Below are 25,267 nucleotides of genomic sequence, written 5' to 3'. Positions count from 1 at the left end.
ACACATGAAGGGATGCATTAGAAATGACAGTAATAATCCTTGAATTTATAAAACATATAAATTTGCATTTCACACATATTATCCCATTAATCCTCATTTTTAACAATTTAAAATTGATTTTGTGTGTTTCTGAGTTTTTAGTGAAGCTTCATAACCATGCTGGGCTACTTTCACAGGACTGTAGAGGTCTATGCAGAGACATTGTAAAGATTTATCCTAAATCATGCAGCAAAAAAATGACATAGAGGAAAAAAATGAACCACTACTCCTCATCCCTCCAACCAGATATGAGGAATCCATCTTGCCCTCTCTGGGCTCCCACAAATGTGGCTTGAACTTGCCTTTTCCTAAACCCTCCAACTCTGACACTAGCTTTGTGATGATTCTCACATCCTCTGGGATCCCTGCAAGATCTGGGGCCTTGTCATTCATTTTTGAACCTCTGGTGCCCAGTTGAATTCTCAATAAATACACAATATAATTAATAAATAAGTGAATATTAACATGAGTAATGCTTTGCAATATTTCTTGTGTTAGGCAGTAGTTTCTCCAAGTGCAGAAGCCACATATTCCCAGCTTGACTGTATTTTCCTTAAGGCAGCAACCATGTGTCATTATTTTTTTCCTTTTTGTCTCATTCTGCATTTGATAAAGTGACCAATAAGTGCCAGAAGCTAAATAAATGTCTGTTTATTAAGTTAACTCAAATTTTCTTCATGATTCAAACAACCACCATGAGAGGGCAGCAGAAAGAAACACATTTAGGGGCCTCCGTCTTCCTTGCGGATCAAAGGTGGTCTTGGTTTAAATATTCCCCAAAGTAGAGCTTGAGACAAGGATTTGAATACAAGTAGTTTATTTTGATGAAATAAGACAAGGAAGGGAAGGCAGCAGTAAGAGGTGTGTTATCAAGTCAGGGACCACCAGGGGCAACTGAGCTGAATCCCACTGGGGAACACTGGGGGACAGTGTTGAACACAGAGTTATCCCACCCCAGGGGTGAGGGAGCTAAGATATTCATCCAACAACCCCTGTTAGTCATTTTTGGGCCGCTCCTAATTGATTGCCTAACCCTTTGAACCTGGTATGGTTCTGGCAGCCAGCCAAAGTCTTCAGGCAGAAGAACGCAGGTCTTAGCTGTTGGGATTCTGAGCAGAGTACACAGAAATGGTGAGCACTGCGGAGTGGTGGGTGAGCACTGATGACATCTGCTGTAATTGCTCTTTAAATATGGAGTCAAGAGATATATGGGGTCCAGACCTTGACTGGGAACCCTGGATTCCAACTCTGGGTTCAGAGTTCTCAGGATTTTTTGCCTCTTTCTTGGCTGCCCCAAGTAAGTGGAGGACTCACCATCATTCTTTGGATCCAGAGCTTCATGACAGGAATGAAAAAACCCGCCAGGGCTCTGTGATGGAACGGGGAACACGGACTCAGGATGCCCTGGCTTGCATCTCAGCTCTGCTTTTAATCAGCTGTGTGGCACCCTCTTTGGGTCTCTATTGAAGACAATTTGCATGGTTCATAAGAACCCTCCCTTCTTGCTCTAGTAGGCTCAGCAGACTGTATAGCTCCTCTCTTTGAATGGTAGTATTTTTTGGGGGGTTGATATTTTTTGCCATTACATAAGTAATATATAATGCATGTTTATTGTAGCACGATTAGAAAAATGTAGGTAAGTAAATAACCCATAATCTTATGGCACAGAGAATACTACCATAAACTTTTTTGGTGCACACCCTTCATAAACACACACACACACACACACACACACACACACACACACATTCAGCATTAGTGAGTATGCTAAAATTGTCCAAAATCTATTCTAAGCTCTTGAAACACCAAGGTGAAAAATCATACAAGTTTGCTGGCATTCCATTGAAGGCCACAGAAAACAAACACATTATAACTAAGAATTTCAAATAATAACTGTGCAAAAACAGGTAATATGATGAGAGAGATACAAATTCCAGTTAAATAAGTGGTGATATTCTGCTGTTCTCCTATAAAAAGAGAGTAGGTTTTAGGATAAGCTGAAAATAAGACAACTCTAGCAAGATTTAAATGGTCTTTGGCACTCAGGGTCTATTACAGTAGTATTTTAAAAGTTTTCTTATCCCTATTTTCTCAAACTTTAAAATAGATATTGTGTGTTCTTTGCCAAAATACTGCTGAATATAAAGAGAAACCAACATAAGGGGACATTTAATGATTTAAGGCTAGAAACTATCCTAGATTAAAACAGCAGGAGTGTGTGAAATATGATCTGCATACTTTAAATGAGTGACCTTGATCTGTTGTTTCCAAAGCACCCCCTTCTTCCCCAGCATCAAACTCTTAGTTATATTTTTTTTGTACAATTACTTGGCTGCTCTCTCTGCCATGGAACACTCTTCCTCATTATTTCAGGTCTTTTCTCAAATATTATCTTATCAGAGAGGCCTTTCCTGACAAGTATATATAAAAGGGCCCCCCCACCACCCGCCGCTTCACTGTTCTTCATAGGCCTTATTTGTGTTTGCCTCTCTCCCCAAACTGCAAAATCCATGATTTTTCAGGAAACTAGAACATTCCCTGGCACGTGGTAAATTTTCAATAATGATTGTTTTTGTTTGATGAAGAGTAGGTGTATCAAGTCAAGGAAAGGAGGTCACTTTAGGTTGAAGGAGGTTAAGAAAGGCCTCTGTGTAATGTCAACATTTGAGCTAAAACCAGAATGACGGGAAAGAGACACCCAAAGAAAAATCTAGGTCAGGGATTGGCAAACTTTTTTTGTACAGTGCAATACAGTAAATGTTTTAGCCTTTGTAGGCTACATGTGATCTCTGTCACATCTTCTTCTAAAAAAGAACAACAACAAAAACCCCTCTAAAATTATAAAAACGTTTTTAGCTCATGGCTGTACAAAAACAGGCTATGGGTCATAGTTTATTGACCCTTCTCTACAGGGAAAGCGTTCCAAGTGAGGGAGCAGCTAGTGCAAATGCCTTAAAGTGGTATGTGCTTAGAGAATTTAACAGACAGAAGGACGGCCAGTGTGGCTGGAACATAGTGACCAGGACCCAAAGAGAGAGGAGGAGGAGAGAAATCCAAAGATCTAGGAGGGCCCAGACAACTGGGGCCTGTAGGTCATAGTAGGACATTTCTATTTGATTCTAAATGCAATTGGGAAACCATTGGAGGTTTTTAAGCAAGGGGGTGAGATGATACAATTTATCCTTTACAAAAATTCTCTAGCTGCTTATGGAGAAAAGCATTTGATGGGGAGAGTAAGGGAAGTGAGGCCAGGCAGGGGTGAAGCAGGAAGTAGATGAGAGATGAGGTGAAGAAGAGAAAATAACAGACTTGGGACACAGCACTATAGGAGTTGTTTTTCAACCTGCTTCTTTTCATTTAACACCTAATCTGTGGCATTTAATATCTTTTAACCACGTCCTTTCATATAATAGAAATAGAAATCTTCAGAATATCACATTGTACTATAATTTATTTCAGCCATCTCTAAAAGGCAGGCATTGAAATTGTTTACAATTATTTGATATTAAGAATAATACTCCAGCAGTGCTTGATTTGCTCAATCTATTAGCCTAACCAAGATAATCTCTCTGATGGAAACTAAAATTTTGACGGTGAGCACTCTTATAGTGTATGCAACGTTATACACTATACATACATAATGCATATATAAACTACACATAATGTGTATATAAACTATATACAAAACTTATATAATGTTATACACTAATGTTACCTCAAAAAAGAAAAGAAAAAAACCTAGAAGAAAAAGGAATCCTTTGAATTGGTCTCTAGTACTCTCTGAGGGCTCCCATATTTCCTCCATTTCAGGAAGAGCCAGAAAAGCAAGTAAATAATATCTCCTGTCTAGTGACCTCTCCCGGGGTCTGGAGTCCTCCAGGGTTCTCATTAGCATCCCTTCCCTGCCAGCACCCCCATCCCTCCTCACCCACAAACATTTGTGCCCTTTGTTACCCACCGTTTTTCCTTTAAGCAATTCCTTTGGATCTTGTCTCCTACTAAATTCTTTTTTTCCCCCGATCAACCTCATTTTGCTGCCTGAGGGATCATTTTCTCCCCGGTCTGGCGTAACAGCAAACTAGAGAACTTGCGGGTTAGGTAGACTCGAGAGCGCACAACGTGGTCCTTCCTGGCTATTGGCTCCTCCCTCCACCCCCTCAAATGGTTCCCCCCAGTGACTGGCTGTCCTCTGTGATTGGCTTTCCTCTGGGATATGGCCCTCCCCACCCCATGTTGCCCTTTCCCACTTTATGATCCTTCCCAGTGACTGACCCTCTTCTGTGATTAGTCCGCCCCAGTGACTGACCCTCCCTCACTAAACTTCTCAGTTAGAATCTGTGAGGACCTCAGGGACAGAGTTCTCATCCCGCTTCAGGCAGGAAATTATGATAGTTCCACAAATGACACAGCTGAGAGCAGGCAGCAGGAAAGGAAACCCAGGCTTGGGTTCCCTTTCCCTTCATGGAGCCACAGAGGGCTCTACCTCCCTGTAAAACTTGAACAGACATTTTTAGTTGGAATTCCAGAAGCAGAGCCCTCCTCCAGAGGCAGCAACCAAGAAGAGAAGGAAATCTAGGATTCTCTGGGTGGGCTGATGTTGAATCTCCCACACACGCACCTCTATTTTTTTCCTTGTTCCCCTTCTCTTCATTCTAATTAAGTTTTGCATTCACTGCCCTTAATATAGAAGACTGGTTTGGGCTGAGCTGGGAGGTTGAGGGGAGCTGAGGAGTAGCAAGAGACATGGACATTTGAAAAGTCTCTGAGATGGGAATGTGAGCCCCTGGTGATCCAAGAAAAGGTATGGAAATCCCAGAAACGCTGGGGAATCTGAACTCAGGACCTATGCTAATTTCCATGGAATCACATGTCTCTGTTATGGGATCTCCCCAAAGCCCGGAAGATGGGATCTTCCCAAAGCCCAGAGTATTAGGGCAGACAAGGTAGTTCCTCAGAGCCCAGGCTGGGCAGAAACTGTAGTTCCTAACAGCCCAGAGTGTGCCCACAATATAGTTTCCCACAGCTCAGGACTGGAAGACACAGTTGTCCCTCCAGCTTAGGACGGTGCAGATATCTTAGTCCTACATAACACAGGATGGTGCCAACATAGTCATCCCTCATACCCAGGACTGAGCAGACACCATAGTCCCTCACAGCCCAGGACGGTGCACACATTTTATTCCCTACAACCCAGGTCTGTGCAGACACCAACTACCTTAGAGCTCAGCATGGGGCAGATAGTAGTCCCTCACAGCTCACAAGTGAGCAGGCACTGAAGTATCTCACAGCTCAATACTGCAAAGATGAGAAAGTGGCTTAAATAGACCTTGTTAACAGAATCTTGGGCATTCAGAGTGTGTGTACAATGACCGAAGCGCAATAAGAACAAGACAGCACTGTAGATGTCAGTGTGGACAGAGGCTGCCCAAGGATAAACCCCCCTCTCCTCAAAACTGTTTCAAAGCAAGATGTCTTACATATTTAGATGCTACTCTGGGGAGAATAAAATTTCTGGATTAAATTTATCTGGATTAACTATGATGCAAAGGTTATGTTACAGAAAAATATATTAACACCTTTGCGCACACATGGATTTTAAAGAATTAAAATAACCAGCCTTCACATTTTCCTAGGTTCCATAATCCTTTTGCCTCCATGTTAGGAGACCATTATGGGAGCACATGGAGAAGGACACCCTAAATGTGCCTTTGTGCTACCTATCTTCTCACAGGACGGTTCCCATTGCCAAAAAATTTGGGCTGTTTAGCTCTCAGTACTCAAAGGAAAATCTTTCACAGAAATCAACCTTGATGTCCCCATCTCAGCCTCCTTAAGAGGTTTTCTTAGAGGACCCTCAGGCAGTGTGGGTTACATGTTAGATGGAAGCTTTATTTTCCCCCAAAGATATTTCTTCAACAGCCTATTTCTACCAGGAAACCCAGCCCTTATCACTGCCTTTGACAAAACGGCCCTTCATGCTGAATGTTGCTCTCATTGCTCCTGTTTTCTCTGTGTTTAGAAAGAGACAGTGGATTCATGTTTTATTAAACAGTGGTAGGCCTGGGAAAATCAATTAGCAAGCAAAGTGATTAACAGTAATCATGATCACTACCATTTGCCAAGCTCTTATTATGTGCCAGACACCGCACCAGCACCTCACGTGCATTGTCTCACTTTATTTTAACACTAGGAGGCAGGAATTATTATCTTTTTCACTTTACAAATGAATAAGAGGCAGAGAGAGGTTAACTGACTTTCCCAGTCACAGAACTGCTAAGTGTCAGATCAGGATTTCAAAACAGGTGTTTGTGATTCTGTAGATCTTGCACTAAGCAACTGGGGCTGCAGCCAGGTCTCACACTGCACACTGTGAGACTTCAGGGAGTTACCAGGGACCAGGATACCCCAAATGCAGCCAGGTTGAGGCAGGTTGTGAGCAGCCTGGAAGGGACCCTATGAATGATTTGTGTACCTTTCTTTCCACAAGTGCGTAATCTGGTTTCCTTTCTTGTTTTCAGCTTTTGTTTTTTAATTTGAAATAACACCATCCAGTTGGCAAAGCCTGTGAGGAAAACCATTTTATTACTTTTTCTAGCTATAATATGAAAAATTGCTGACCCATAGCTCTAGATCAGAGCCAATTATGTAAGGTCTTTTAAGAAGGGGACAGATGGCATGTGGAGTTGCAGACGTGGGGGTCTCAGACGAGCTTTTGTGGAGGAGTTAAGGCACACATTCCTTTTCTCTCCCTAATATAATCATCACATTAGAGTAAGAATGAACCCTTTTCATGAACTGCATTTGAACTTTGTGATGATATTTACAAGGAATGCCTCTAAGCCCCGATGGAAGCCACACTACCTCCATGATGTATTCACTGAGCCAACTTGCCAAAGGGTCAGATATTCTGCATTTTAGGATTTCAGTGTATGACGCCTTGACTGTTCTTTGTTGTCTAAATTTGCCTTTCCAGACTGTTTTCTGGAGAAGCAGGAGCTGGTTCTCACTTTCTTTTGCTCACTCACTCAGCATCTGGCAGTGATGGGCATTTCAGCTCTGAGTAGCCACTTGTTTGATAATGCCTGTTTGAGCCCCAAATCTTACTCTTTAATAGGAACAATAATGGATGTACACCTTTTAGGGGTGTTGGGAGGATTAAAGATAATGTAGGCAAAGTACCCATTACCTTGCATGATATGTAGTAGGCAATTAATTAATGGTGACTACTATAATGTGTTTCAGAAAGAAATGCTTGCAAATGGCACTCAAATTGTTTTCCTTCAAGGAGTGGGATTATGTCTCCTGGAATTCTGTGGAAATGGGTCATCTGTGTTGTCATTTAACTTTCTTATCGATCTTAATCCACCTGCTGATGAGACCTTCTGGTGATGCTGCCCTGGAAGGTGTAATTAAAAATAAACAAAACAAAACAAAACAAATATATGAGAGAGTTGAGGAGTGAGGGCTGGGAGCAGCATGGTAACAGGTTGGATATGGAAAAGAGGCAGTGATAAAATAGTCTCCACACCTGAGAATGGAGAAATTACTCAAGACCTAAGGATTTTTAAAGAAATGGTAAAGGCAACATGGGAGAACTGCTTGGGAAGTACCACAGATCCAGGTAACTTGGATCTGTCAGGGGCCTTCTAGATGTCTGGCGGTCAAATCCTCTCATTGTATATGTAAGCAAGAGGGGATCAGAAAGGTGGAGGGACTTGTCCAAGATCCCAGAGGAGGTAAACAGCTGTTCTTTTGTGTTGTGTTGTGTTGTTCTGCTTCCAGGATACATGTATATTTTTCTGGGAAATCACCTCCACCCCCACATTTAATTTATGTGCCCCAGTTAGACTCCAGGGCCCTCTGGTTCCAAGGGATTGCATGTGACTCAAGCCTGGGCAGTTGGACCCTCAAATGCCCTAGAGATGGTGATTAATTCATGGCACATCCTGTGACCCAACCTAGTCCAATGAGAATGGCACCCAGGATGAGTGTAGGAGCTATTGGGAATAACAATTTCTTTCCCACTGGATTCGATGTTGGGAGAATGTGAGGGTGTAACATTTGGGAGTCCTTTAACCACCAGGTGGAATCTGAGAATAAAACATCAGGGAGGAAAGCAGAGACAAAAGATTGGGTTCCAGTACATTATTTTTTTCTTTTTATGAGCCCCTGGATCAAAGCACACTTGAAGATAACAAACGTTGCATTTTCCAGTTATGTGAGGCAATTAATTCCCTCTATTCTTGGCCAGTTTGTGGTGAGTTTTCTTTCACTTTCAACACTCATAGTTCTGAGACACTGGGTCTCAGTGGGGAATACAGTAGATTGGTTTACTCAACATCATTTCCAGTCTCTTTCTAGTGGGTTTTCCTTTACTGAAGGAATGGCGGAGGGGAAGCTAAAAGCTCCAAATCAAAGAGTTCTTACAGCTAGGACTCTGTATGTGATTAAGGTTTTACCAATCAGATGCATTCCTGTAAGACTTGATTTACAGCCAAGATAAATGGCGAAAGAGAGGAGACATCATTTTATCAATACTTGTGCAGAGATAGCAGTTGTAGGGGTGTTTCTTAGTCTCTATATTCTGCCAAAGTGGTAGAACCTGGAGTTAGTGCTTAGGACAGAGACATGTTGATTTACCCCTGCCTGACTGTGACAAAAGTAGCAAGGAGGGCTTCCCTGGTGGTGCAGTGGTGAGAGTCCGCCTGCCAATGCAGGGGACACGGGTTTGTGCCCCGGTCCGGAAAGTTCCCACATGCCACGGAGCGGCTGGGCCCATGAGCCATGGCAGCTGAGCCTGAGAGTCCGGAGCCTGCGCTCCGCAATGAGAGAGGCCACAACAGTGAGAGGCCCGCGTACCGAAAAAAAAAAAAAGTAGCAAGGAGTTCATTTTGGTGGCCACTTCTACAGTGATGGTCTTGTTCTCAGTCTTGTAAAGCCTGTAGAGCCCTAGGCCTTCCAGGGATTTTGTAAGTATGTTATTTCTAGTTTTAAACCCCCTTCTGCTTGAAATAGCTAGAATGGTTTCTGTTTCCTGCAATAAACCTTGAACCAATAAACCAGAAATCCTGCCTCTGGACAGGGCACTTGCTTTCCATGATTAGGCATCAATGTCCCAGGCTCTCCCTGACCTGGGGCATCTTATTGTTCTTGGGTGGCAGGAGACTGATGACTGCCATATGGACTCCCAGAAGTATGCATTGATTGTTGGTTGTGCTTGACTCCAAGCTGATGCAGATTTGGGGCAGAGAAAGAAGAAACTTGTGGGGAGTGTTGCAAGGGGGTAAATGGGCTGAATTAGAAAAGAGAAAATGCAGTGATGAACATTGCACACTCTCCCAGATAGGGCTTCCTTAGGCTTTGGGAAGATGAGCAGTTGAGCCCTTCTGTGCATACTCCACAGAGAGCTTAATGGCAGATTATGCAGGGGTCATTGATTGTGATGCAGCCCGGTAACTGTGCAGAGGAGTGAGATGGGGTCTAGATTTTTTCTCAAAAGTTGTGTGACATTGGGATCACTGGTTATAAAACCAATGACCTTATGATTTTACACTAAGCAGGTGAGGCTACCTATTCCCATATCATCCAGCTATGAGCACATCTCAAGGTACTCTCCAGGTTTCTGGATCTTAAGTCTTCTCAGATATATGGATTGTTCCCTGAGATTAAGAACAGGGCACTGAGTTCTCACAGTGTAGTTGTGCCCCAGTATTTATATTTGAGTTCAACCTCCAAATAAGATCTCAATATAAAGATTCTGCAGATTTGCTGATGACATGTCTGACTCGTTGTGGTCCTTGCAACAGCAATATCAGCGTCACCACAGAACTTGTTAAAATTTCAAGTTATCAAGCCCCATACTAGACCCATAAAATGTGAGCTTTCTGGTAGGGTTACCGTGGTAATTAAACTGGAAAAAAGTGTGTAACACATCTAGTTAAGTGCCTGCAGCCACAGAGCTGACTCTCCCTGCATTTGTGTGTCTGTCTAGGTCTTTGCCCAAACTGGTGCCGCTGTCTGCATTGACTCCTTCTCCCTCAACCTGCTGAACCTATACTCTTTCACATCTTAACTCAAACAACCCTTAGCTTATTTGTCTCTTCAATCTTCCCTTATAGTCTTCCCTCCTTGTACTGACCCCTCCCTCCATTGAGCTTTCATCTTGTCAAAGCAGATGTGTCCCACAGCACTCTGTTTATATGTCTAGAATAACTGTTGTGGCCGATCTAGAATCTATTCACCCGTATCCTGTTCGTGACATTCTCATTGTATTTTGGGAAATCTTGCCTCCCCCAGTCTCAGTCCATGTAGTTTGGATGGAATTGATCCTACAACCCACCAACAGCATATTGCTTAGATCTGGCCAATCTTATTCCACTGAATGACCGTAGCAGTTGATTAACAGGTGGGGATGTGACACAAATAGTTCAAAGGATGGTTGGTCTACAGATTTTGGGTTGAAATACTGGGAAATATAAGTTTATTTTTGGATGGGCCGTGGGGGCTAAGTTGGTATAATAGGAGAAATCATGTCGAACACAAAACCACCTTCTGGGGAAGCAGAGGGGAGCCATGGAGACAGATTTCTGTCCCTTTTTGATGCCCGGATCTGTCAGTGCCTGCAGTCAGACCTTGCAAAGTGACAGCTCTATGCATGAACCAAGGCATTTTTGTTTTTGTTTCCCCACATCAGTGTGAATTTGGTTTCTACCACTCATAAAAGAAAGAGTCCTTGGCTTTTGTGACCCCCTTAAAGGACCTTGTTTAGAGGCTCCTGCAAGGTGCTTGGTCTGTGGTGGGTTCCCAAGAAGTGTTGACTGATGGGATGAATATTGACAAAGAGCAAGAGAAGGCTGAATCTCTGTCCTTGAGGTACCTGCCCTTCAGCCCTTTCTTCTCCATTTTAGCATACATCCATCAGGCACCTCCCAAGTGCCAAACATCTCTCCAGTGTGCAGTTTGCCTTGTGAGGCCTTTCCTGACCTGACCACCCAGCCCTCAGAGGGTAGGACGAGCAAAGGCCAGTCCATGACTCCCTTACCTGAAAGCATTTCAGCTTCGATGGCCATGCTGAACTATCCCTCACAGAGGGGAACAAATGCTTTTGTCAAAATGTCCCTTTGAAACTTGCTTCGTATGCCTCCCTCCCACATGAATTAATTCCCTCTTGTAAATGAGAGTAACCATCCTGTCATCCAAAGGACATTTGACAATCGTGTCACAGTGACTGGTGGCCAACCTGCTGGGGCCGCAGTCCCCAACCTTTTTGGCACCAGGGCCCGGTTTCATGGAAAACAGTTTTTCCACAGATGGGGTGCGGGGAAGGCGGGGACGGTTCAGGTGGTAATGAGAGCGATGGGGAGCAGCAGATGAAGCTTCACTCACTCTCCTGTCACTCACCTCCTGCTGTGCGGTCAGGTTCCTAACAGGCCATGGACTGGTACTGGTCCGTGGCCTGGAGGTTGGGGACCCCTGTGCTGGTAGATGCTCAGTGGGGTAACTCTCCACAGGAACTAGCTTCTTCTCTCTATTAACTCCCTATTCTTCTAATCAGAAAACTTTGGCTCAAGCTTTTGGCCAGCTTCAGGATTGCAGCTTGGAGATAGGAAGTCTACCCTGGAATAAACTCTTGGTGGCCTCCTATGGGGAGAGCATGAACTGGGCCTGTTTCTGCCTGAGGAAGACTGCAGACCACAGGCTGGGTCAGAGCTTTTTTTCCTGATGCTTTCCAAGGGAAGTTAGAAGTCCTCTTGGGAGTCACTTGTCCAAAGGGTCCCACAGTAAGTCCCTGGCAAAGCTTAGATCTGAATTCCAGGCCCTGGACCACTGAGCAGTGACCTCCCACTCACCTTCATGTGGGGGAGGAATGGAATGAGAAAGAAGATAAGGTGAGGCTAAGAGAAGGGGAAGAGGGGAAGGGGAAAGGGTATCAGTGATGTTCCAGACCATAGGTTAAATTGTTGAGACCCAATGCCGTGAGTCTCTCTTTAGAAACAGCTCTCAAATACACTGGGGCAAATAGTACCTGGATATTCAGAACAGGAGTTTCCCTCCTCGATCTCACTCCCCCACGGACATGGTTACACCCACAGTATCAAGGACAGGATCTTGAATCAGAAAAAGGACAATTTTTGTTCAACTACTCCTTTTACATGTGAGGCCCCAGGGATTAAAAAATGTGCTGAAGAAAACAAATGTGAGAGCTGAACTGGACTAGAATCTGTTTCTGGACTTCTGGCCCTAGGCCTCCTGTCTGAAGGAGTTTTTACCCCACCCAGATTTCTAAGGTGCTCATTAATTACACAAATCCTTGATGCCGGTGTACTGGTGTTGAACAATACGTTATCCTGTAGCGCCACCTGGTGGATCTTTGGATGACCTTCTTTTAAAAGCTATAGGAAGGGCTACAGTGGCAGGATCGTGACAGAACCCCATTTCCTCCAAGGCTGTGAGGTACTTGGCTCCAGCTACTCCTCCCTCTCTCACACCTGTGATGACCATCCCTTCCCCTCTTCTTCAAACTGGATTATCCCACAGTTTTTTTTTCTCAAGCTCTCTGTGCTTTTCTGTTCAGCACTGAACAGAGTGTGTTACCGAACGCATTTGTATGCCAGAAGCACAGTGAGGCCAAACAAACCAAAACAGTCAGAGCTGGAGCGGAGAAACGTTTATTGCAGGGCCGAGCAAGGAGAGATGAGTGACTCATGCTCAAAAAACCTGAACTCCCCAAAGGTTTCAACAAAGCATTTTTTAAAACATCTTTATTGGAGTATAATTGCTTTACAATGGTGTGTTAACTTCTGCTATAAAACAAAGTGAATCAGCTATATGTATTTTTTCCAGGTTGTCCATTTTATTGGCATATCGTTGCTTCTAGTATTCTCTCATGATCCTTTGTATTTCTGCAGTGTCAGTTGTTACTTCTCCCTTTTCATTTCTAATTCTGTTGATTTGAGTCTTCTCCCATTTTTTTCAATGAGTCTAGCTAATGGTTTTTCAGTTTTTTTAATCTTCTCAAATAACCAGCTTTTAGTTTTATTGATCTTTGCTATCATTTCCTTCATTTCTTTTTCATTTATTTCTGATCTGATCTTTATGATTTCTTTCCTTCTGCTAACTTTGCGGTTTTCTTTTTCTTCTTTCTCTAGTTGCTTTAGGTATAAGCTTAGGGTTTTTTATATTTTTCTTTGTTTCTTGAGGTAGGATTGTATTTCTATAAACTTCCCTCTTAGAACTGCTTTTGCTGCATCCCACAGTTTTTGGGTCATAGTGTTTTCATTGTCATTTGTTTCTACTTAATTTTTAATTTCCTCTTTGATTTCTTCAGTGATTTCTTGGTTATTTAGTAGTGTGTTATTTAGCTTCCATGGGTTTGTTTTTTTACAGTTTTTTCCCCCTGTAATTGATATCTAGTTTCACAGCGTAGTCCTTGGAAAAGATACTTGATGTGATTTCAATTTTCTTAAATTTACCAAGGCTTGATTTGTGACCCAAGATATGATCTCTCCTGGAGACTCTCTCCATGAGCACTTGAGAAGAAAGTATATACTGTTGTTTTTGAATAGAATGTCTATAAATGTCAATTAAGTCTATCTTGTTTAATGTGTCGTTTAAAGCTTGTGTTTCCTTATTTATTTTCATTTTGGATGATCTGTCCATTAGTGAAAGTGGGGTGTTAAAGTCCCCTACTATTATTGTGTTACTGTTGACTTCCCCCTTTATGACTGCTAGCATTTGCCTTATATATTAGTTGTCCCTATATTGGGTGCATAAATATTTACAATTGTTCTATGTTCTTTTTGGATTGATGCCTTGATCATTATGTAGTGTCCTTCTTTATCTCTTGTAATTGTCTTTATTTTAAAGTGTATTTTGTCTGATATGAGCATTGCTACTCCAGCTTTCTTTTGATTTCAATTTGCATGGAGTATCTTTTTCCATCCCCTCACTTTCAGTCTGTATGTGTCCCTAGGTCTGAAGTGCTTCTCTGTAGACAGCATATATATGGGTCCTGTTTTTGTATCCATTCAGCCAGTCTATGTCTTTTGGCTGGAGCATTTAATCCATTTACATTTAAGGTAGTTATCCATATGTATGTTCCTATTACCATTTTCTTAATTGTTTTGGGTTTGTTGTTGTAGGTCTTTTCCTTCTCTTGTGTTTCCTGCCTAGAGAAGGTCCTTTAGCATTTGTTGTAAAGCTGGTTTGGTGGTGCTGAATTCTCTTAGTTTTTGCTTGTCTGTAAAGGTTTCAATGCCACCTTCAAATCTGAATGAGATCCTTGCTAGGTAGAGTAATCTTGGTTGTAGGTTTTTCCTTTTCATCACTTTAAATATGTCCTGCCCGCCCCTTCTGGCTTGCAGAGTTTCTGCTGATAGATCAGCTGTTAACCTTATGGGGATTCCCTTGTATATTATTTGTTGCTTTTCCCTTGCTCCTTTTTTTTCCTTTTGCGGTACGCGGGCCTCTCACTGTTGTGGCCTCTCCCATTGCGGAGCACAGGCTCTGGACGTGCAGGCTCAGCAGCCATGGCTCACGGGCCCAGCCGCTCCACGGCATGTGAGATCTTCCTGGACCAGGGCACGAACCCATGTCCCCTGCATCGGCAGGCGGACTCTCAACCACTGCGCCACCAGGGAAGCCCTAGAGAATTTTTAATTGTGTTTATTGTGTTGTTCAGCATTGCTTTTTTGCTCTTTAGTTCTAGGTCCTTGTTAAAGGTTTCTTGTATTTTCTCCAGTCTATTTCCAAGATTTTGGATTATCTTTACTATCATTACTTGGAATCCTTTTCCAGTAGACTTATTTCCTCTTCATTTGTTTGGTCTGGTGGGTTTTTACCTTGCTCCTTCATCTGCTGCGTATTTCTCTGTGTCTTATTTTGCCTAAGTTACTGTGTTTGTGGTCTCCTTTCTGCAGGCTGCAAGTTCGTAGCTCGTCTTGTTTATGTTGTCTATCCCAAGTGGGTAAGGTTGGTTCAATGGGTTGTGTAGGCTTCCTGATGGAGGGGACTCATGTCTGTGTTCTTGTGGATGAGACTGGATCTTGTCTTTCTGGTGGGAGGATCACGTCTGGTGGTGTGTTTTGGGGTGTCTGTGACCTTATTATGATTTTAGGCAGCCTCTATGCTTATGGGTGGAGTTGTGTTCCTGTCTTGCTAGTTGTTTTGTATTGAGTGGCCAGCACTGGAGCTTCCTTGTTGTTGAGTGGAGCTGGGTCTTAGCATTGAAACGGAGGTCTCTGGGAGAGCTCTTGCTGATTGATATTACATGGGGCTGGGAGGTCTCTGGTTGTTCAATATCTTGAACTCGGCTCTCCCACCTCAGAGGCTCAGGCCTGACACCTCGCTTGAGCACCAAAACCCTCTCAGCCACATGGTTTTACTTCTTGTCTCTGGATTCTGTGTGGACCACCATCTCATCTTCATCACAGACAGATGCTTTCACATAGGTAGATGAGGAAGGGATGCATCACACACTGGTGGAGAGGCCAGGGGCTGGCCAGCCCAATGGGCTCCAGCAATAGGTGAATCCATGACAGTGAAACACACTGCAAGTTCTACAATGTTTGTTTTTAAAAGCAATCCCTGACTGTGCTATCCCAGCCTGCTAATGGAGAATGAGGCTGTTTTGCTGCAATATGGTCATCGGGGGACAAATAAGCCATTTCTGCTCGCTGACAGTAAGAGAACCGTTCCTTCAAAGGATGTGCTAATGTTGGTATGCAGCTGCCTTGTGTATAAATGCAGTTGAAACTGACAACAGCTTTGCAAAGGGCACATTGCATAAACTGTTAGGTCTCCCAGAGCTGGCAGCTATCTCCTGGTATAGAATTCTCAGAGGCAACTCTCCAGAGATGCCCTAGGTTCAAATTGCAGTTCTACTACTAACTAGCTGTGAGCTTAGGGCTCACTTTCAGCTCAAAGTGCTCACAAACAAATTGTGGGAATGACACTTTTTTGTCTGAAATGATGGACAGGTTAATAGAGCCTGAATTTTATAAACCACTTCACTTTTTCTCTTACTCAGTGTCAACAACTGGGCTAATCATTGTATAAATGCATTGTAGACACAAGGCAAATCTTACTTTATAGAGAACAGTCCAGACATCTATGAGGCCAGATTCTTCTTTCTACCTTGTATAAGTTCTTTTGAGCCAATTTGCTGGGGCCCTATTACAATATCTCCTGCAAAAGATTTATAGCATGCTACCTGGTTAATATCCATCCTTTCTACTGGTAACACTTCTTGATTGCTCTTTGGTGAATGGACTCTCACTTGCTCTAGCTCCCTGTGGTTGGGCAGGCTCTGACCTAGCTCTAGGAAGATACCTGAAGCCTGTGCTTGGCCATCAGTGACCTCCATCTCCCAGCCACCATGACTGATTTATCTTTGAACACATGATAGCATCAGACTCAACAACTTGGAGGCAACCACTGGGAAAACTTCCCTCTCTTTTCTCTGAATTTGCTTACCTGCTACAATGGAAGACTTGGACGGGTGGATGCTACCATATCACTCGAGCTAGCCTGAGAAAGGGGACACAAAAAGGAAACAGAGGTAAGGAAGAGAGGCAACATTTAAGGTCCTGGAGTTAGGCTTACTTCTCAACCTTACAGATACATGAGCATATGGGTTTCCTTTCTTGGTTAGTTTCAGGTTGACTTTCAACTCTTGCAACCAAAAGGGTCTTGATATATCTTTTTCACTCATTTGTTTGTTGCTTAATCTATACAGTTTACTGTCTGCAAGAATCTGTCCTGGGAATATGTCAGCATCAGGGAGGATGAAGACACTGTCCCTGTCCTTGAGGAACTTAGAGTCTAGTGGAAGAGGTATGACTGGGCCCCAAACAGAATGGCAGAATGCACTAGATAAATATGAAAAACCATGAATGTGGGAGGCCAAAGAAGGTCATTTGGTGAGAGTCTTTCAGACCGATAGAGTAAATAAGGATTTGTGGAGGAAGTCACACTTGAGCTGGGATTCCTACCGGAACCCTATGCTAGGCACCAGTTCTGGGTTTTTGCAGGGGTTGTTTGGGATTCTACCACATCTTTTTTTCCCACCCATGGGTTCCATGAATCCAAACTCCAATGGTGACTGGCTGGGCAAGGAATTAGTTCCAGGAATATGCAGCATCAAAAATAAGGTAGGGTATTAAGATAGCAATATTGTATTAAACTTGTATAGTTATGGATATTTGTTCCCGTCTCACCCCCAGGCTGGGCTGTACATGGGGCAGACTTTGAATTAGACTGTAAGCTTTCTGAGGACAGGATCAATACCTTCTTTTTTCTCTCCTGTGCTACCTAATATTAGGACACACACTCACATACACACATACACATATACATACTTGCACAAGACAATAAATATTAACTGACTCATATATTTTTTACAACTCTGTGATATTTCTGAAACGATTGAATCATGTCACAAAAAACCAGACATCTAAAAGGAAAAACAAATTAATATGTTAGTGTTTTTCCAAATGTGGATTGTTAAAAGAGAGACCATACAGCACAGTGCTTAAGTCTGGTGCCAATTATTCTGGATTTAAATTCTCACTTCTTCACTTACTTGCTATGTAAACTTAGGCAAGTTACCCTATCTATGCCTTGGTGTCCCCGTCTCTAACCTGGGCATAATCATAGTACCTGTCTCATAGGTTAACAGTATGGAGTAAATGAAGTAATGCATCTAAAGTGTTAAGAGTAGTACCTGTCCATGATAAACATCATGCATGTGTCAGCTCTTGCTACTACTATTATTATAGAAAGAGAAAGGGAGAATGCTATTAAAGATGGAATCCAGGAGTATCAAAATATTATATCTTAAATGATAACTGTCATTGACTTAGGGAAACATTAATTTATAGAATGGAACTGATCAACTATTTATAATAAGGAAACTGAGGCACAGAGAGGGGAAGTGTCTTACCCAAAACCACACCTCATGATAGAGGCTGACCATAGAAAATAACAGATCTTCTGACTCCTGGTCTAGAACTCTTCCTGTTCCATCTCTCTGGATTCCTAGCTCTTGTGTCTGAATACCAACCAAATGTGCAGGATGTCAAAACTAGACCATCCCACCAGATATCTGGACCCAAATCTCATAGCAGACTTTTCCCATGGTAGGAAAACGGTTCATGCACAAGAGGCTGGCTTAAGGAGGCAACAGTAATTTTCAACACTATAAATATGCCAGTTGCTGAGGCTTGTCCCCATGTTTCCCTGGAAAATGTGCACTTTGTGTTTATGCAGCTTTGAAGCAATTATTTCATAAGAAAGAAAATCTCTTGATCACATTCCTTAATGTTTTCTAAATGAAAATTTGGTATTTAGTGGCTAAGCAAATTTACTTTTATATAATGAACAGAGTGGATGATTGAAAACCATTTAATATACTGAGATATGGATGCCCTCTGCCCAAAGGATTACTTAACTCACAGTTTAAACTCTCTTTTTTATTTAAGAGGCATTATACCAGAGAGCTTGGGATTAAGTGCTTTCTTCCCACTAAAACTAACTAAATGTGTGAATCATGTGCTTTTGTTTATGTGCTCTATGAGGATATATAGGTATGTTTTTTTCCATGTTGAATGTCCCTGCCATTTTGCCTGGATTTCCTCTTTAGATGGGCATCTCTCTGCATTGGTGCATGACTGCTGGGTAGGGCTGAATGGAGATCCAGTTTGTAAGTGTCACTGAGTTAGAAAGAACATGGAGACCTCTTCTGGCATTCAGGTTGTCAGTGTTTTTAAAATTGAACCCACATAAATGCACCTTTGCATTGTCTTTATAGCAAGCAATGGAAAGCAAACTGACTCACTTTTTCTTTTTTAAAATTTTTATTGGAGTATAGTTGATTTACAGTGTTGTGTTAGTTCCAGGTGTACAGCAAGGTGAATCAGCTATACATATATCCACTCTTTTTATAGAGTCTTTTCCCATATAGGTCATTACAGAGTATTGAGTAGAGTTCCCTGTGCTATACAGTAGGTTCTTATTAGTTATATATTTTATATATAGCAGTGTGTATATGTCACTTTCAATCTCCCAATTCATTCCTCTCCCCATTATCCCCTGGTAACCATGTTTGTTTTCTACATCTGTGACTCTACTTCTGTTTTGTAAATTAGTTCATTTGTACCCTTTTTTTTTCGATTTCATGTATAAGCAGTATCATATGATATTTGTCTTTCTTTGACTTCACTCAGTATGACAATCTCTAGGTCCATCCATGTTGCTGCAAATGGCATTATTTTGTTCTTTTTTATGGTTGAGTAATATTCCATTGTATATATGTACCACGCCTTCTTTATTCATTCCTCTGTTGATGGACATTTAGGTTGCTTCCATGCCCTGGCTATTGTAAATAGTGCTGCAATGAACATTGGGGTGCATGTATCTTTTTGAATTATGGTTTTCTTCAGGTATATGCCTAGGAGTGGGATTGCTGGATCATATGTTACTTCTTATGATTTTTTAAGTTTTTTAAGGAACCTCCATACTGTTCTTCATAGTGGCTGTATCAATTTACATTCCCACCAACATTATAGGAGGGTTCCCTTTTCTCCACACACTCTTCAACATTTATTGTTTGTAGATTTTTTGTTTATGGCCATTCTGACCAGTGTGAGGTGATACCTCATTGCAGATTTGATTTGCATTACTCTAATAATTAGTGATGTTGAACATCTTTTCATGTGCTTTTTGACCATCTGTATGTCTTCTTTGGAGAAATGTCTATTTAGACCTTCTGCCCATTTTTTGATTAGGTTGTTTGTTTTTTGATATTGAGCTGCATGAACTGTTTCTATATTTAGGAGATTAATCCGCTTTTGGTTGCTTCATTTGCAAATATTTTCTCATTCTGAAAGTTGTTTTTTCTTTTGTTTATGGTTTCCTTTGCTGTGCAAAATCTTTTAAGTTTAATTAGATGCCATTTGTTTACTTTTGTTTTTATTTTCATTACTCTAGGAAGTGGATCAAAAAATATCTTGCTGTGATTTATGTCAAAGAGTGTTCTGCCTATATTTTCCTCTAAGAGTTTTATATTGTCCAGTCTTAAATTTAGGACTTTAATCCATTTTGAGCTTATTTTTGGGTATGGTGTTAGGGAGTGTTCTAATTTTATTCTTTTACATGTAGCTGTCCAGTTTTCCCAGTGCCACTTATTGAAGAGACTGTCTCTTCTCCATCATATAGTTTTGGCTCCTTTGTCATAGATTAGATGATCATATGTATGTAGGTTTATCTCTGGGCTTTCTGTCTTGTTCCATTGATCTATATTTCTGTTTTTGTGCCAGTACCACACTGTTTTGATTATTGTAGATTTGTAGTATAGTCTGAAGTCAGGGAGTCTGATTCCTCCAGCTCCGTTTGACAAACTAACAAAGAAAGAGAATTTATTAGAAGAATATGGAATGGGAAAAAGAGTTTAAACAACCAGGACTTAGAAATATAGGAAGGTTGGTAGGGGGACAGGATAACTGTAGGGTTCTCTGCAAAGTTTATGGACTTTCTACAGGACCCATGTTCAGTGACTTCAAGCTCCTCTCTCTTTCATGTTTCAAATTCACTGGAGAGAAAATTTGAATGGCTCGGCCTGAGGCAGGTATCTGCCACTGGATTGATCACTTGAGACCAGTGAGGCAGTGCCAGGCAACAGAGGCATTCGCAAAAGAAGGGACCTTATTGTGAGCTAAGCAGCAAGCCCAAAATGCACTCACTGATCCAAGATGAAGATGTAACCAAAAACCTTTTCTAATATTAAGCTGTTTGCTTTTTGTAATAGACAAGTAGACCCTGTCAGTGGGCTGCCAACTCCTCCCAACCACAACCCCTCTGCACTCCCTATTCTGGTGCATGTGAATGGCTCTCCACTGCCTCTCAGCTGCAATGACTCCAAGTGATTGTTATGTCTCAGAATTCCCCAGTGGAGTGAGCCCTGGTTGCTCCCAGCAGTGACCTGCTCATTAACCCATTCTACATTAGCTTCTTTCCTTCTCTTGATTACTTCCCCACTCCCCTATCAGTGCTTTCTGGGATCACTTCCCAAGCAAACCCTTTCCCCCAAAATATTTGTTTCCAGATCTACTCTTGGGAGAGCCCAGCCTGAAATATATTTCTTTTCAAGGAATATACTAGTCTTCTTGTGATTGATGGATATTATCCTTAAATGGACTTGACAGCTGCCTCACTCCAGAGGAAGTCTGGCAATACCTTGCTTTTCCAGCTATCGCATAACTGGGGAAGGACCTGGTAGCTGAAAAAACATCCCTACACCATGACTAGCTGCTGAGATAGTTATGATTCCCTTTGTTTGGAGGGAAGTTGTCTGCAGTCCTCAAAGTCAGCTCCACAGCTTAATGGATGCAGTATGGATTGTTTCAAGTTTGTGGTTGTTACCTCTCCAACTTCATGATGAGCTGCTTAAAGCCAGGGATCAGTGTCCCTTTCTTTTGCCTCCCCAATGGGACAAAAAAGAGGGATGGGAACATTGAAGGTACTCAAAAGAGATGTATTGCTTGATTAAAGAACCAAGGAATGGGCAGGCATAACAATTTCCAGTTTTCCATCGGCTAGAGGGATTTCTGCTCTACATGTCCAGCAATAATCTAAGTAGTTTTGTGAGGGGTGTTACAGGCATTGCCAGAAGTCTAAGACTTTCTCCTTGGCAATTACTGTTTGTGAAAACCCCAGTGACTTGCCTTCTCTGGCAGCAGAAGCATGCTTAATCTTGCAAAGGTGGCAGACCACGTGAGGCAGCCCTCCATCAGTGACAAATGGGATATAGTGAATAAACACTTTGACTTCCTTGTCCTTCAGATAGAACAGCTCTGAACAGTGTTACACAGCATCTGCAAAGGAAATCCAACAGGACTGGACCCCAGTTTCCATGAGGTAGCCTGCTTTGTCCCACACTTTGTGTTGGTTCCCTTCCCTTCCTGTCTTCTCAATTTCTTCCTCCTCAGCTGGTACTTCCTGGAGTTACTAATAGCTCCCAAATCGTCATCACAAGATGTGCTTCTGGGTTAATCTAAGATAAAGAAGTACTGGTACTTGCGGAGAGTTCCTTCAGAGTCTAAGAAAGGACTAAGGGAAGTTTCGTGTCAGTATATATTTGCATTGGATTATATTTATCTCCTCTGCTGACCAGCTTATGTTTTCTTCTTATTCTTTTTTGTTTTCTTTCCCTTTTTCAGTACATGTGTGTCTGCATTCATGCAGAACATTATTTTACAAGATATAAATTATTTTCCCAAGCTGGTGAAAATTACTAACAAACAATGGAGCCCTTTCTCTAGTCATCATTCCTGTGTTACCTGGCCAGGCTCAGATAAATGCCTTATTCTGGAGGCATGTGGAACTGGATGAATCATAATATAATCCTGGGAATATTGCAGCCTCAGTGAATGGGTCATGGTATATCTGTGAGTGTAACCTTGTGATGAGCTCCTGGAGGGGAGGGCTTTACCATGGCTGAAGCTCATCCTGCTGGCGAGTCCTGGTAACTCTGTAGGCACAGGTTCAGTTGTCCAGGGATGAGTTTAGAAGATAACATTTACTGCATGGTCTCTTTCTACAACCTGACTTGCATGAGGAACAAGTCATCCAAAACCCAGCTAGTGGGGAAATAAGTAGCATAAGTTTCCTAATTTTACTTTCTGGGTATCAAGACTCATTTGCTGAGGTGGACACTGCTTCTATTAACCTCTTTCTCAAGTTGAAATTAGATGTTTACAAATGGAGAGCCTATTTGGAGATGGTCTTCGATGTGTTTTAGTTATTTTACAGCTGTAAAGCCTTCACTTAACAGCAGTTCTTAAACTTTTGGAATCACTTTGAGATTTGATTAAAAGGCCTGCAGTCTTCTCTGCATACAAAATTAGAAGGTGGCTGGAACCACTGAGCTCATCCATGGACTCACCAGTGGCCCATGGGTCTTCATCCAAGACCTCTGTGCTTGACACTGGTTAGTGACTCTGGTAGTTTTGAGAGAGGAGATTCAGCCTGAATCATCCTTCTGTTGAGTAGGATGTATAGTCTGTCCAATGACAAGCATTCATTTATGAATGTCACACACTAGACTGTAGAAAAAATCATTGTGAAGCATTTGGGGATAGAAGCTAAACTTGAACTATAAGTCCAATATCCCTCCTCCTGATCAATTTTTAGAAACTTTAAATTAGAGAATTTATTACTTTAAAGAACTGTGTGTATTAACGTTCTTTCAGGTTAGAAGGAAGGCACCAGTGCTTGTATTGGATTGTCTTTTGTTATTGTAGCTGTTAGGTTTATTTTCTTTCCAGATTTTTAATGTAATAAAATAGTATGTTTTATATACTTTGTATAGACCATTTGGAAATATACATTGTTAAATAAAATCACATTAAATTCATCAGTAACTTCACTACTCAAAGGCTAACACTTTGAATAGTTAGAAGTTCTTCTTACTCATCATTTGCTATACATATATTTATATAGTTTTTAATTAATTTACTTAATATATTATTTGTTTTCACATTTTATCAGATTTTATAAAACCATGTTTGAAGATTACATGATTTTTATTTATTTAACCATTCTCCTATTGTTAGAAGCTTCAGAATGTTCAGTTTCTTACTCTTTATGTTCCTCTTGATGCTCAAACTCTTTTGAGAGTTTCTCCTGACACTCTGACCTGATGCTGAGCTTCCTGGAATCACCTCCCAAACAAATCACTTGCCCATAAATCCTTGGCTCTCAAGTGGCTTATTAGAGAATTTATTTTTTCCCCCAAAATGTGGTCTTTCCCATGAAATGAATGGTGGTAGTGTGACTTTCTGTTGCTTGTTACAAATTTGCTTTCTCGTTTAATCCTCATAATAGATCAGTGAGGCAGGCATCACCCTCTCCATTTGTCAGATGAAGAAGCTGAGACTCAGACATGTTATGTCCTTTTCCCAAAGCCACACGGAGGATTTTGGGGATCTGATCTCAGTTCTGCCTTGTTCCAAGTTCTTTTTTTTCTCAGCAGACTTTCTCTGAGAAAGTCCTGGCATGGGCACTCCACTCATTACCCCTGTGAGTTCTCGGGTGTGCTGCCTTTCCTCCCAGCTCTGCTTTCTCACTGTCCCATACAGATGTTTTAGGAACTTTGGGGCCACCTCAGGCAAAGAGCAGCAAGTTGACTGATCACTGCCTGAAGGGCAAAGCTCCTTTTCTGGGTTAAGATCATCAATTTCTGTAAAATAAATTCTACATGCACCCAATTATCTAATTAATGAAACATTATTTGTGTAGGAGGAAATGTATTACCAATGAAAAAAAGTGTTGCCTGCCATATCAGTAATCAAAGGATGTTGCAGCCATCAAGCCATCACATTGCAGCCACCCAGATGGTGAGCCCTGAGGGAACTCAGGATAGAAACAGGATGCCTGCCATCTAGCAGTCAGCACCTGCAGCTGACTCTGATAGCTGAGCCCTGAGGAGACTCAGGATGAGAAAGCACAGGATACTGGTCTCAGATAGCAGAGTTGAGTAATTGGGACAAAGACCATATGGCCAGCAAAACCTAAAATATTTTCTATTTTGTCATTTACAGAAAATGTTTGCCACCCCTGATCCTCATAACGACCTTGTGAAGCGGGTATTAATTTTACTGATGAGGAAACTGAAGTTCAGAGAAGTTAAAGGATCAGCTCAAGGTCATGCAAGTTATGGTAAAGCCATGATTTATACTTATAAGTGGCTGCTTTGCTCAGCCCTGGTGTTTCTCAAGGCATCAGGAGCTGCCCTCTTGTGTTTCAGGAAGAGTGAGCAACCGCCGGTTTGCTCATCTACTCTGGTACCTACTAACATTGAACAGCCCGGCGGCTGCTGAATTCTGTTCTGTATGCTCCCTCGTCTCCACTGTCCCAGAAACTGTGTTTTGTTTTGCCTTCATCAATAATGTAACTGCTGTTCCACAGACCTGTCTCATCAACAAATGGGCACAGCAACACATTCTGTTATGTTCAGTACAAGAAATGAAAGTCTATACAATTGCTTCAAAAATACTGAGAAAAAGATCAGTGAGTATGTTAGACCTGCGCGGTCTCCTAGGAGTTTCGACTCGCCCAGGAAACAACAAGAGTCGGAAGTCGATGCAAAACGCAAGAGGTTTATTGAAGGCCAGTGCACCGGGGTTCCTTGGTCCTCACGCAGGAGGTCGAAGAAGGAACCTTTTTGGGCGCG

Source organism: Delphinus delphis, chromosome 20 (genome assembly GCF_949987515.2).
Source record: "Delphinus delphis chromosome 20, mDelDel1.2, whole genome shotgun sequence".
NCBI classification, from domain to species: Eukaryota; Metazoa; Chordata; class Mammalia; order Artiodactyla; family Delphinidae; genus Delphinus; species Delphinus delphis.
Note: the sequence above shows the minus strand (reverse complement) of the source record.